This window comes from Apus apus, chromosome 6 (genome assembly GCF_020740795.1).
Source record: "Apus apus isolate bApuApu2 chromosome 6, bApuApu2.pri.cur, whole genome shotgun sequence".
Classification (NCBI taxonomy): Eukaryota; Metazoa; Chordata; class Aves; order Apodiformes; family Apodidae; genus Apus; species Apus apus.
The window spans coordinates 17,916,376-17,932,004 of record NC_067287.1 but is presented as its reverse complement, the minus strand read 5'-3'; the positions used below and the strand labels follow the sequence as shown (position 1 = coordinate 17,932,004).

The 15,629-nt window shown below is 36.5% G+C and overlaps 1 protein-coding gene across 10 annotated transcripts in view; it reads right to left on the bottom strand.

Annotated features, from left to right (window-relative positions):
• The window catches only part of SLC4A10 (solute carrier family 4 member 10), a 146,976-nt gene that overhangs the window by 98,780 nt on the left and 32,567 nt on the right, over positions 1-15,629 (bottom strand). Inside the window, exons 2-3 of one of the 10 annotated variants that reach the window (XM_051623720.1) lie at positions 13,024-13,091; positions 12,765-12,872 (exon numbers count right to left, since the gene is read on the bottom strand). The exons of 7 other annotated variants lie outside the window; for them this stretch is intronic. The gene's annotated coding sequence lies outside the window, so the exon portion shown is untranslated. Of the gene's footprint in view, positions 1-11,110; positions 11,147-12,764; positions 12,873-13,023; positions 13,092-15,629 lie in introns of those variants that run through there. 2 more of the 10 variants (XM_051623722.1, XM_051623725.1) reach the window with 2 other exon arrangements.

Here is a 15,629-nt window from a genome sequence, read left to right as displayed (position 1 = left end):
ATATTATATATAACCACTTTTAGAAATCTTTTGACATGGAAAGTACAGTGCATTTTATCTTTCTGATTAAATATAACTGCTCTTCCATTCCACTACCTACACTATATGATCCTTTTCCCCTCTATCCACCTACCAAAGAAGACCCATCAAAACACATTCATAATGTAATAAGATCTGTTTTGCAAAGTCTAATTATTTTTAAAATGTACCTTTAATTGTACTGCTTTTATGGCAGCTTTCTGCAGTAATCACTACCAGTTAATATAAAGCACGTATTCCTCTTGGTCAGCTCTACTCCACGTAGTTCAGGCTATGCAACAAAGTAGAAAGCAATTGGTTTTCATTCCAGATTTGCATCTTCCCCAGGGCTGCATGTCATATGCATAAAAGCATCCTTCTCTGTCTCCTTTTCCCTTTTCTCTTTTTTTATAGCAAAAGCCAAGATACTGTTTAGCATGATTCAGTAAAGAAATACCGTCTTCTCTAACACTACTAAAAATTTTACTAATCAGCTCTGACTCCAAAGAACTGATTTGCCACTGACCTGAGACTGAGCACACGTTTAATGTAAATATGTAACCTATAAACACAGTAATAATTTCACACATTAAATCTAAGCACATACTATTATTATAATTTTAATGATATTAAACAGAAGCAGAAAATGCACAAATGAATAAACCAAAGCCATTTTACAGGCAAGTAAATGCTAACTAATACATATAATTCCTGTGTATATCTACATTGAAGCATCCTGTGCTGGTTATATACCATTTTGCACAATACAGACACCATGAACTGATGCATAACTGACTGCATAATCACTAAAATATTCCCCTCTAATTTCAAAAGCAATCTTCTTTCTTAGAACAGCCATTTTAGGTAGAAACAATAAATTTCTTACATTTGCAAGGCAAATATGTTATTTTATCTAGTCTTCATGCACCTATCCAACTGAAGACGATTTCTATTTTAAAAGATAAAATAGAATCAAGGCAAATAGTAACTTAATCTGTTGCATATGCCCCCCTTCCTCTGTCTGAACTCTACCACCAGAAAAAAACTCTGTTGCACTAAAAGCTGCAGCAACAGAACTGGGAGGGATTGGAACAAAAAAACATCAATGTTCCCCCTCAAAAGGCTTGATAAACCTGTTGCAGCACTGGATATAATAATGAAATACTGCACTGTTCAATTCTTTCTGACTTCTACTACCTGTTTTAAGAACCTTCAGTGAATTGCAGCTGTGTTTACCATGTTTTGTGTGCCTCAAGAGGTATGCTCCTTACAAAACCTGAAAGCAGCACTTAGGTTATTGAGCTCTATGTTAAGATTCTTTAAACTTCTCCCATTCCTTCCTATCATACCACATTTGCTCGATTTGTGAGCTAATCTATACTAAATTGCTAGTCTCAGCCAAATGTCTGAATAAATAAAAAGACATCATTCCTTACTGCTAGTTAGGGGATATAGCACTTGGGACACGTCTGTGTAACACTGTATTCCCTTTGCTTCCTGTTTATTTTTTACTATAGTGTTGCAAGTTGTGGAGGCATGAACAGGGCAGATTGCAAGCTGAGGTATGATTATGCTTTTCCTCTGTGGTTATTATTCACATCTCATGTCATGTTGGGACAGTCCCACTAGCTGAAAGCCTTTTTTCTCACTTCATAGAAACGGCTATGTCAACTATTACAGACAAGTCCAACAGCATGAAGATGGATGTGAAGACTTTATCCAAAGCCTAAATGAAACTTACTTCTAGCTGACCCGGGCCCTCTCTTGGCCCACGTGTTATTTAGGTGTAGTTAGAAGTTAAATGTGCCCACTACACAACAGGATATTAGCTGCTGGGCAGCAAATGGGAAAAAAGGCAAATTATGTTAATTGCTAGTTTCTTAATCAGCAGTAGGATATATAAAGTTTTAAGTTCTACATACTTCCCATCTCAAAGGATCTGAGCCTCAGATTTCAGCCTCCGAAAAGATAACATGTTTTCAGATTTTTTTACCTAGAAACAGGGTCAGGGAGAAAAACCAGAGAAGGCAAATGACTTGCAGCAGCTACTCATGTGGAAGCAGCAAGTGCAAAGAAGAAAAGAGGTCATAAGCAACTTATCAGAACCTGTTTTAAAAACAGATACAACACAGGAAAGTGACTTATCTTCTTTTACAGCTACAAAAATTATGTAGAACCTGCATCTTTTACATACAAATGTATGCCAACCATAGTTTCATACATCACCTTTTCTTTTTTACACTTAAAGCCACCATGATCAACAATAAATTAACTCTCTCTCAGAAACAGCAATATAATGTCCAGTAATTCTTCTGTTTCTCAGATCTATTCACATTTTTCAGAATGCATATGCAGCTGTAGAGAACAGCAAGGGAGGATACAACAATCTCCATCAGATCTTTGAAGGATATTAGCTAACCTTTAACTATTGTCTACTTTAGGAATTTGGGAGTCTTTTTGGTGGCAGTAGCCAGGATATTTGAAATAGAAAGGCTGTCAGGATTGCATTCCTATACGGTTGAGAACTTTTTCCAAAGCAAAGTTGTTTTTTCAACACTTTTCACAGGCACAGTATTTACCTGTTTATCTATGTATTTGCTAGATAACTAGTGTCACCTTTCAAACTCTATCTTCTTGATCTAAATGGCTCCAGCATTCAGTATTTTGAGAAAATGGCAGAAATTAGTAGATATCAGGTTTTATTGGCATAACACATGTAATGAATTTTTTTAATCGCTTGTATTTCACTATACTGCTCTAAAGTTAAAACAATTACAAACACAATAATAATAATAAAAAATAATAAGGAGATGCTCTTCATACTCTTCCTTGCCATCTCCTTTTCTTAAATAATGGATTTTTTTGTGGTGAACACAATAAAGAAAATTCTTATCATGTAAACAACATGCCACAAGCTACTTGGATCAGTCTTTCATTTATTACGAGTTTGTACCAGGCTTAGAACAACAGGCTCCTCTTCTTGGCATGATTTTAATGTAAGTACAGCAAATATCAATAATCTGTATTTGGTTTTATAAGTATCCTTCCTTTTATCTGCAAATTCTGTCTACCTTTCCTTCCAACAGCATTGTTACTAAACATATGTGTGGGTGCATGTGTGGAGAAATAAAAATAGTGCCTGTGGGTTCCACTGACATACATGCTACAAATACATGCCGATGTGATATTCAATAGTTCAGATAAGTTACTTCATTTATAACCATTTCAATAGCCATGTAATTTACAAGACAGGTTATACCTTGTAGGTATACAAAGAATAAATAGCCTCAAGTTAAGCATACTTGGCAACTTAAATATAAGATACGCACAACTAACACACCTGCCCAGTCCTTAACAGGTTATCCTTATCAACTACAGAAGCAGTTTTGAGGAGGAGCTTCAACAGAAATTGGGCATAGTAAGAGAAAGTGCACTAATCACTGTAACATAGTAGCAATTGTGAAATCAAAACAAATACTGTCAGTAGAGCAAACACAAAATTCAACTTTGTGGCAAAATATCTCTCTTGGGAGAGAAAGAAGGCGGCAAGTTGTAAAGCTTTTAAAAGAAAGACTCGAAGTTTGTATTTGAGAAGATTAGTAAACAGACTTCTAAAAGCAAGTAATGTAGGCAATCGTAAGTCCAGATGATACTAACACCATTAATCAGGCAAAGCAAAGCTGTAAGCATTAAAGTCAGACAGGTAGATGAGATCATGACAGTCTCAGTGTTGAGACAAGCAGGCCTTCAATTTGATTTACAGCAACCTGGACAAACAGGAATTGTCAGACCTCAGAGCTGCAGAGAGCAAGAAAAGAACATGAAGAAGAAAAAAAAAAAAGAAAAAAAAAAGAAACATTATAATATTCAGCTGATCACTGAAGACCAAGAAAATTTTCTGAGATAGGCAGAGTTTAGACCACTAAAAAGTAGATACTGATGCCTTCATAAATGGCTACATTATCTGAAGTAAGGTGTGGAGGAGGATGCAAAGGCTGAGGATGGATTTGTGAGAGATCTAAACACACACCTATATACAGAAGGAGGAGGAAGGGGAGAGGAAGACCCACCCAATAAGAAACTGAGTCTAAAAAGAGAGAAAATCAGAAAGGACAACATGTCAAATGTTTAAGAACAATAAAATTTAGTGAAGATTTTTCATTGCAGAGAGGTAACAGATGGAGTGGAGGAGAATAAAGGACTAGTCTGGAATTCCTCCCGGAAGAAATCAAGTGGAACACTAGTGAGATAAGTTTCGGTGCAAAAGACAGAAACCAGAAGTGAGCAGTTCTAGAAAGGCATTAGAAGAAAAGAAATGAAGACTGTTGTACAATGCATACTGAGGGGGGGAGGAGATGGAGAAGGTCTAAGAATAAGACAACGATTTTGTGAATATAAACTTCTGAAATTGAGGGTTGTTTTGTTATGTTGGTTTGTTTTTAATATGAAAAAACTCAGACAGTTTTTGTGTATGTAAGGAATTCAAGGAGAGAAACAGAAATTTAAAAAAAAAAAAAAAAACAGGAGAAGGTCAAAAGGGAGATGGGGACAGGTTCACTGGAACAGGTTCAAAGACTATGAAACAAAATCTTACTGTCTTTTTCAGTAAATGAGGAGGAAGTGTGAATTTTGACCTTAGCTGGCTACTTAGTTTTAAGAAGTTCAAATGGAGAGAGAGGGGAATAGATAAACTGAGCTATATGATTAATAAAAATATGGAACATGCAAAAATGCAAGCAAAGATACTCACAACAGATGACAAAAACCCTAGAGATTAAGAAATAGAGTCAGCAGAATCAAAAGATTTTCACCAGAGATAGTCAGCAGTATCTCTGCATGGCAGACGGCATTAGGAACTGAGAAAGTGCATACTGGGAGTCAGCCAGGATCATGAATTGTCAGAAGGGTTTGGAAGTTTATGAGAAGAACAAAAAAATAGACCCTAGAGGGGATGGATGAACTAACAGAGGAAAAGCACAGAGCAATAAAGGAAGTAAGAACAGAAAAGAAGTCATCAAGATCAACAAAATAGAGGTTTTACAAAGTCCCATTCTTGGAGAAAGAAAGATTTAAAAAGCTGAAGAAGTTTCAATAGTTATCACAGAAAAGGAACTTGGAGAACACAGTGTTTAGAGAAGATAACTCAACTGTGTAGCTGATTTAGCACGTGGGATAGAATTCAAATGAGAAACAACAGCACCAGGGCAGCTATGGAGTTGGATGGTTAATCATATGGAAACTGAAGGGTGAGAAATTAAGAACAGAAGAAAGTTGCAAGTGCAAGTCATACAGAAGGATGGGAATAGGTAGAGTTGTGTGCTTGCAGACCATAAAAATGTTAGAAAGGCAGGCAGAAAGAAAGGCTATTCTTAAAAAAAAAAAAAAAAAAAAAAAGGCAGAGCTTAAGAACAAGTGCACAGAAGTACAGACTTCTTTGACCCAAATTCGGAGTGGCTATCGCTGGAGGTTAAGTGTCTCCACAGAAAGGATGAAAGATGGGGCAGTGTTAATAAACAAAGGAACAGAGTTCTGTGGGCCCAAAGGAACAGCAGGAGGTAAAAAAAATAATCTCCAGGTTCTTTAAGACCAGAGACACTAAGAAACAAAAGGAAGACCAGATAATGGAGGAGATTAGGAGTTTTGCACCTGAATGAAAAAAGGAGGAGACAGGAATAGCACAGACAGGAGGCTGAACCCGAGGCAGATGTAATTTAAGGGAACAAGGAAAGGACAGAGTATATCAAAAGAAGTTTAATCTGGACATGGGTTGATGTAAGAGTATGAAAAGCATCACAAGGCAGAGAAATAAACAAGACCAATAAAGCAATCAAGAATAACAAGAGAAAGGAAACAGTACCAGCCTGATCGTTGCTCTTTGATATATCCTGAAACTTCTGTTATCTGAGGCTGTTACATATACTCTGATATATATTAGTTGTTTTAACAAATTACATGGTGATTTAAAATGCAAGTTGATAAGGATGATTTGCTATGACATAGTTAGGAAAAGACTAGGAAAAATTTAAGCCACTGAAGCTTATATTGCATGCTAAGTCCATATAAGCAGTATTGGTTGAGGTATTTCACGCTTGTACACCCTGTAACTACCTTAGAAGTTCACGCCAACATTTGCTAGTAAATCTTCTGTAATGTAGAACTGGATTAATCTGGGCACTATTCTCCTAGGAATTTTAATCATATTTATGGATCATTTGCCAGAATAGCATACTGATTGCTTAATTCTTCTACAGATATAGTACACAAGACAGTAAATAACATCACTGGTTAAGTGCTATTCTCTATCCTTGGATATACAGATATCTGGGTTACTGGGGAAGGAGTGTCTGGGGGTTTTTTAGGGAGTTTGTTTGGTTAATTTAATTCTGCTTATTCTTTCCAAGCCCAATATCACAGACAATGTATCTGGTAGTTAACTTTACCAACAACTGTTTTCAAGTAGAATATTTCTGAAGAACAGAACAAGGCAAGCTAACATTTTTTAAACCTATCTATCCCCAGAAGTTACACAGGACTTCTGGTCCTCAAAAAAAGGTGCAATCAGATCTGCTATATATGGGAACCCCAGATTTCAGCTAACACATTAAAGCTCTAGCAGTTTATCTGCCTGAGAAGAGAGGAAGAGGGAGAGAAGAAAAAGAGAAAAAAGTTACTTGAAATTCACTCCCTCCCTGCCATTCTCTTATGTTATTACTGTCACAAATATAATATAATCTCCTGATGTAAACATGGCAGAATTCAAAACTCAAGGAAGCAGGTTTGTAAACCATGGTGATTACAAATCCATTTCCAAATGGTGGAATTCTTAGGACACTGGATGATGACAAAGATGTTACTCCTCAAAAGGTATGTGAAATCCTACATTCACTTGCACCTTGCACATCTCCTGTGTATTCAATGGGAACCCAGCAGGATAGGAGCTAGATAAGATTCCAGATAATTTTTATTTTAAACTACAGCATTGCTGTGGACTGCAACAGAACTCTTTAAAAAGGACATATCATAAGAGCTTTGCTCTGCTTAGAAACAGAATGAGCGTATTTTAAGTTGGGACAAAGTATAGAAAAAGCCCACGAGACTAGAAGCAATAAAAGCAAGTCAGAAGAACAGAAATTAAATCTCCCTTGAACCTGTGTCCATCCTTCAAACAAAAAAGGCCCAAAGCCTTTAAAAGACAACTAAAGACTGAAACTGCATCTCCCTACACAGCTTACTTTTAAACTGAAGAATTTTTCATAGAGGGCAAAAAAGAGACAGAGAAACAAAACAAACAAATATCCCCACTTCTCCCTTTAGCAGTGGATCTGCCTTGCACAAGGCAGTCAGGAAGCCTGCCCATTCACCTCACAATCACTGGAACAGCCAGTTCAGCTTAACTAGCACTCTGCCTATGCTCTTCTATTATTCATCTCCTAAAAAAACAACTGGAGGGAGGGAGCAGGAAGCAGAAAGTGACATATTTAATTAGTAAGTAAAAGATAAGAAACATCTCCTTTGCACTAACATACAGATCAAGTCAATAAACCCTGTGCATAGTTCCATTAATAGAGACTATTGTTATTCCTTTGAAAATTTTATTCATTTTTTTCTCTTTCTTGTTCATTTTTCATCACCCTGAACCACAAAAGTAATGCTTGTGCCAAAGAATGATAAAAGATCAGCAAAGGTGTGATGACTTTTTGTATTTGTCTGTTACACTTTTTGAACATCCCTGCTTCCTCAGTTTTCTTGTGTTATGCTGCATTACATTTCTGTGGAGATCCAGCTAGCCTAGAAGTAAAGGTGTATTGAATGTGCATATCCTTCCAACAGATTCACTCTTGAGATATTTAAGCCAACAAAACCCAATTTACAAACCCAGATTCACCAGGTGAGACACTGAATGTGATGTGTAACATCCTTACTTTAAATCACTTCTGGTACCTTTGAACTGGAAGACCATACATATCACATTCAATTCTAAAAAGATTTCCAAAAAGTGTTTATAAGCAATCAGCCAGTAAACCTGCTGCTGGTAATGGGCAGATTTAAAGAAATTAACATAAAGAATAAAATTACAGACCACATGAGTAAGTGTGATACACTTGAAAACAACTGACCCTGTGAAATCATGACTCACAAACCTACTGTAATTCCTTGAAGGAGCAAAGAAGGCTGTTAATAAACTGGTTAGCAAAGTCTACTTTGACTGCCAATAGGTTTGAGCACAGGTCTTCGCCAAAGGCAACTGAAAGAACTTAAGCAGCGATGGCGTATGATGCAGCGATGGCGTATGATGAAAGGTCTTTGCTGGGGTAACAAAGTATAAAATACAGAAAACAGAAGCCATAGGAAACTGCAAATTTTTTTGGCATGGGGAGGTCACCAGTGCAGAAGTCATCACTGGATTTCTGATGAGATGTGCACTGGTACACATGTACAGATTATTTTGGGCATGCAGCAAGCTGGCAAAGTTTGCTAATGACAGTTAATTTCCTAATCAGATTAATAAAGCTTGAATACGAAGAGTTGCAGAAGGTCCTTCGCCCACCAAGTGTGTTACGGATGATAAAAATGTTTGATGGAATTCAGTGGTAAAGTTGCAAATGAATGCACAAGAGGGAAAAGCAATCCTAGTTCACATATTTAGTGAAACTTTCCAAGCACCATCATTTAGCAGTGGGGTCTTGAGAGTTTTGGTTAAAAAATTCCATTAAAATGTTGTATCAAAATTTGGTAGCTGTGGAAAAAAAAGCAAATGGAACACTACGAGCCAAAGAAACACAAGGACCAAAACAAGGATATCCTTATGCCCACAGTACAAATCTTGATTTTTCCTGCAGCTTGAATATCAAGTGTAACTAATTCCTACTTGCCAAAAGGGATACAGCTGAATGTAAAAGATTCAGAGGCAGAGAACAAGAACATCCACTGTATGAGGTAGATATATTAGAAGTCTATAAAAACATGATGAGTATTAAAGAGGTTGAATAGAGAAATTACTGTTCAGTGACTCTTCCAACATAGTACTGAGGATGGTGGCATTAAATTAAGCCAGTTTGAACCAGGTTCGAAGCAAACAAAAAGATGTAGTTCTTCAAACAGCATATCAGCAAGCTATGCAACTCCAGTGGACACTAGAAGTTTACTTCAGTTCAAGAAATGTGTGAACATTATCAGGGAAATCTATCACAGGTAACAAATCAAAATTACCATTTCTGAAACAGAAAGTCCTGAAGCCATGAACTGTGAGTTTCTCAGAGAGTACCCAGCGGATCTATTGTTGTGCACCAGCCCCACTATCGTACATTTCCCCAGGCTTTTGTCCAGTATCAGAGAGTGAAGAGGATGAGCTAATATCTTTAGTTGGGCCCAGAACAATAATGTTTATATTTCTGTGTTCCAGAAAAAGTCATGGCAACTGAAGTATCTGAAGGAGATCTGCAGTCCCATACTGAGATTGATCAAGAGGCTCTCTGATAAGAGAACAGGAAGTTGTGAGTACACATAAGTTCAAACTGGCCAGAATTCCACTAGGAACCGGATGAAGCCAAAAAAAAACACCCTGCTTTCATTAACACAGACAATCTCCCAAAGTGAGGGTTACTGAGCATGAGGTGCTTCTTGTCTTGAACATGTCATGAACATGCTGGAAAGACAGGAGCATCCATTATAGGAAGAGTATCAGCTCCAGGGCTTAAGACAACTTACTTTAAAGGATCCCTGCTGTCCAATTCTGTAAAGAAAGAGATACAAGTGTTCAAAGCCAAAAAGCCTGAATCTTGTTTGTATGACTGAGTGAACAGCTTAAGAGTTTTCAGTTCACCTGAAGAAATTTTATGCTGTGCATAGTGGAAGATAAAAGTGTTATTCTTTACACTCCTACATTAAATAAGCGATCTACAGGTGTGTACAGTGTAGCCAAGCAAAGACAGGAAAATTAAAAGGAAATTAAACTAGAAATTGCTAATGACATTTTTATGGACATAAAAAGAGGCCCATGAGGGAAATAAAGTCTAAGTGATTACCAGGGAAATTTGTTTATAGCTGATGATACAGGCTTTGCTAAAAATGTAAATTTAATCCATGTCTCAGCAATTGCAAAGGATACTAAAAAGGATACAACGTAACACTTCCAATTGCTTGAAGCAGGCAAGAAAAGACACAAAGCACTTATCAGATCTGTGGTAAGGTTGCTGCTACTGCAGATGTTCAGAACACAAGGGAGTGCTAGTAACTACTTCTGACACCACAGATTATATCTCTCACTGACATTCACAGCAAATATGCATCTTTGCATTAGAAGTTAGAGGGCTCTGAAATTTCAGCACATCTGCACCCTACAAAATAGAAAACCACTCCGGAAAGAGGAGGAGGAGAGCAGAAGGCAGACTGGGCAATAACCAAGCTCAGTGAATCACTGCAAGATGCTCACCAGCAGCAATGAGGAATTCACTTGTGACTATGTGCAGAAGGACTGGTAACAGGGCACCAAGATTTAGCAGAGGGGACAGGTCTGGCAAAGGCAATGAGGCAACCAAGTTCCTAGAGAAAGGGGTCATCACTACCTTAGAGAACAAAAGAAGAATGCCAAGACAGTTTTTCATTTTTGTATGTTTCACATTTCATATGTTAGTTAAACTTTAGTGGCAATATCCAGCCACTTCCATTAAATCCTGGTGATGTAAGAAGTCGTATTTTTGACACACAGTAGCACAAATACCACAACTGATACTTCACAGATAAGATCCAGTCACAGTTACCAGACACTGAGCTTCATCCTTAGCATAACTCACAGAACCAGGCCTAAGCTTGCTATGTGGAATCTAAGGCCCCTTCAGCAAAATATACAATGCCACAGGAAATCACTACATTGCTGTTATTGTTACAAAACTATTGTTTTGCATTTTCCAAGTGCATTAGATTTCTCTAATGATCATTCAGTGTATGCCATTAAAAAGGTTACACAGCAGTCAACACGGAAGTAACACCAATCAGACTCAAATAAGAGTTGCCTAAATTTAAAGTTCTGATATACTCAACCACTGTTTAAGACACACAAATACAAGCATGAAGTCTGAAATTTTATACTCACCAAAATTTATTCTTGGAATAGCACTAGAAAAGTTATTTGAACAATGGTGAGAAGAAAAGAGGAAAAGAAAGTAAATTTTTTAATATATATATATTCTTTTTCTTTTTTTTTTTAAGGTTAAAGTATTTCAGACAGCCTTAGCAGGAAAATAGAAAATAAACATTTATTACCTTTAAAAATGGAACTTAAGAGTGACATCAGCTGGTCTATCTGAACTGCAAGGCTAACTCTCTGACTAACTCTCCACTAAAGCATAGTTAACCCCCTCATCCAATAAGCTTGACATCAGGTCTCCACCATGCAAATTCCTATCTCCAAACCAACTCCACACCTGAATGGTATTGCTCTGCTGCAGCTCCCCTAAGTAAAGGACCTGCTGTTCCACATGCAGGATTCAGACATAACAGTGACACTGTTATTCCTGGGAAATTTTAATTGCAGGATTGGGGCATAAAACTAGTATTACTATTATCAGAATAGTTCTAATTGCATTAAATGTGAATGCAAACCATATAGGCACGATTTCTTGCATGTATTTTAGTGACTCTGTGTGCATGCATAAAATCTTTAATAAAGAGAATCTAAATAAGGAAACTCATCATGTTATCAAGAGAGAAATGGATGAACCTTGAATCTAAAGGCTCCTATACATATTTTCGATTTAAGCAGCCTGGAAGAAAAAGGGGAAGCTATTATAAACATGAGCATATTTTAACAGTACATTAACACTCCCTCACACACCTGTTTGACATTTTCAGTCAATGCACCAAGCTGAATGATGGGTGTTCATCAGTTGAGAACATTTGAGCAAGTTCTCCATTCCACCAGAAATTAACAAATCGTTTTTGGCAAGCTGACTAAAAGCACAACTTACAAATCCCTGGAGTTCATGTTACCAATAGTTTAAATTGTTATTATTATTGGTGTTATTGTTGTTGTTGTTATTCATTGATATCATACTAGATTATTTCTTTTTATTCAATTACTTTAAAATTTGTAGTTTAGAATATTAAAGTTTAACTCGTCTCTTTAGGAGTTATTCTTTGCTTATACCAATTGGCACTGGGAGACAGATTCCACATAAGACACTCCAAAACAACAGCTTTCATTACTAGAACAACTGCTATGACTTAAGCAAAGCTATTTTCAAAACTCTCCTTCTCCATAAGATTACCAACAAACATGTCTATTTATGCATTCAGTCCTCATTTTTCAAGGATCCCTGTGCAAAGTTTCCCATATTTGATTGACTAGTTAACAGAGAATCCCAATTTCCTTCACAGACAACATGATTCTGCTCCTCTGCTCAGCCCTGTTGAGACACAACTGGAGCACCCTGTCCAGTTTTGGGCTCCCTTCCTGCACAAGAGGCTTGGACGTACTCAAGTAAGCCCAGTAAAGGGGAACATCATTCACACAAGAGAATGAGAGTGCTGGAAATGTTCCAGCTTGGAGAATGGAAGGCTCAGAGGGATCTTATCAGAGGATATAAAAACCTAATGGGGGAAAGTGGAGAAGGCTTAGCCAGACTCTTCTCACTGCTGCTCAGTGACAGGACAAGGGACATGGACACAAAATAAAATATGAGAAGTATCATTTAAACACAAGAAAAAACTTGATGCCTTTAATAAAATGAGAATAGCAGTTTGCCCACCTTATAATCAGTCACATCTTGTAATCCCTTACTGGTATATGCTATTCGTTAATGTTTGGCCATGATCTCCTTTTTGTCCTAGTGTTTCCATTTCCTTAAAAACTGGCACTATAACATACAAAAAAAGTCAGTATTGTGGAATCAGGACAGCAATCAGTAACAAGTAAAAGCACTACACAACTGAGTATGTGCATGAGTGTGAACATTCATGTTTAGAACTGATAAATGACACAGATATTGGGCTTCTTGCCCAACTTACTAGTTAACACTGTTCCTAAAATATCCATACAGAGCTTTGTTTCTTTAGAAGACCTTTATCTTCAAGTTCTGTGAATAGGAATGGGGAAAGATACACTTAGGGATGAGTATTCATTATGCCCAGTCAAGGGGAAAGAACTCTTTAATTAGAGAGAACTTCACATGTCATTCTTCAAATACTGACAGCTGCAATCAACTTTGTTTGAAGAGATAATATAGCTTCAAAGACGGCATAAATTTTTTTTTCTGTTGATACTAACACACTGCCACTGGATTCAGTTACTCCAAATTTGTGAAATATGTTCAAATATCAGCAAGGATATTTTAAACCTTTTTGAGGGGGATTGGCAGGGAGGAGGGTTAAAGAAGCAAAACAGTTTGTAGTTTTAAGCTTTCAGATCACTTTGGTCCAATCCCCTGCTCTCACGTGCATATCTCTACCTTGCTACAATCTTTTCACCTCCTTAATACATTTTTTCAGGACATTATTTTCTAGACCCCTCAAATGAAGAAGGACTTGTAATGAATGGGACTAAATCCTTTGAAGGAAAAAACATTCAAACTAACTTGCAATAGTCAGTAATATCATCATTTCAAAATGGAATGGCCTAAACGTACACTTCCTCAAATAAGCATTCTTCGCCAATTTATCTTCCTCTGTTGACAGTTTCTATCCTAAACAGGCTGCCATGGATGTCTATTGCAGTATTTTGAGATTATCAATGTTACATTACAAAAACATTCTCATAACACAGTGTGCAGAATTAATATAAATGATGAAACAGAATGCAGGAGCAGTACCTGACATACTGCTATAGCTTCCAGTTACACAAAAAAACCATGGAGATCTAATTATTTTAAATGAGGAAAAGAGACTTCAGGAACAACATCAAAATAGAGGTAAATCAGGATTTTAAATTGTACCTGAGTAAGGCAAACTAAGAAGTGCAGGGAAGGGTTGGTCCTATTAAAAACTTCATAAACACTGCAAATCACCAAAACACCATGAAACCAATACTTCCAGGAATTTCATTCCAATGCCAAGAAACAGAATGTACTCACTGTGACTAATAAATTAAAATACTGAAAATAAACTCTAACAGATTAAACAGATCTTGTAGCAAATAAAAGGTATAGTTAAATCGTTCCAAACCTAATCAAGGTTAAGCGCAGAGCAGTCTTTCACCATTATTAATAAGAGTATAAGCTGGATAAGTAGACTAGGAAACTATAAATTATGCCCAGTAACAGTAATACAACATTTTTTACGAATATGGTTTTAATTAAAAATGAAAAGACATTTTTACTGAAGTAATTTGCTGTAAATTCTTAAGTTTGGTCTTCTGTTGTCTCCCACACACATACGTTTCCAACAAACATTAAATGGGGGTGAAACCAGAATAAGTTCTAAATGCAAAATCAAATCCATTTTTCATGTTTAGATTTCTAGGTGGAAACATGATATTTTTCTATCTTGATCACTCAATCCTGTGCTTTTGGGTCAGGAAATACTGCTCACACCCCTGCCAATGTGCAGTCCAGTTATAAGTGAAAACTGTTGTTTCACAAAGGTAAAGCAAGTGAGATAAAAATTGCACATTACTTTCAGGCTTCAGCTGAGCTTTTAAAACACATGGCCAAACATGTTGCCATGGAAATGTTCTGCAAATACATCTAGAATTTCTTAAGATGGAGCTGAATTAAAAAATAAATAAATAAATAAACTTATCCTTCAGTCTCAAATCTAATTGCTCTATGCTGTATTTAAGAGAAACAATGGCTATTATCTAGTCTAACACCTAAAAGGATAACAATATCTCAAAATCCATTTTATGCTCCACGCATGAAATTAGGCCACTATCTTCTTATATATTTGTACCTATATATTTATTTTCTTTTATGCACTCTGACTTTCCAAACCACCACCACAATGCATTAGCAGACATAAAAATATCAGCCTTGCAATAAAGTTGGCAACAGTTAAAAAGGATGATACATGCTTCGGTAAAATTAATTTGCTTTTAAACAACATTATAAATGTTTCAGCTAATAATCTTCCCTTTTACAACCCATTAGTATTAGTATGTGTCACTGAGTGTAATAATTAAAAAGGGGGGAGTTATCTTGCCAAACTTTCACTGTTATCTTCAGTGAGCTATTTTTAAAACCAATTTCAAATGAAGGGGAAAAAAAATCTACTAGTGCAAAACGAAGCAAGATCTGTGCCTGCAGAATAGCTCAGTCCTGTTATACAACGTGTTACGTTGTTTTAAATAACCTGCCACTGTATGTAAACAGTTGCCTTATACTGCATTTCGTATGACAAACACATACGTTCACAGAATAGCTTTGTGTGCTATGTAAAGATAAAGCAAAATTAAAATGCCATACAATCTGATCATTTTACTTCACAGCATAGCTATAAGCTATTACCATTAAATAGTTCAAAGAAATTATATTCACAATAAAAACATGCTGAGATATGTATGGAATAACTTTACATTATTTAAATAGCAATTAAAAACAGGTTTGATTTCCAAGATCTACATTGCTCTGCTTATGTAAATAGTCTACCCTATAAATCCTCTAGCAAATCCAACATGAAGC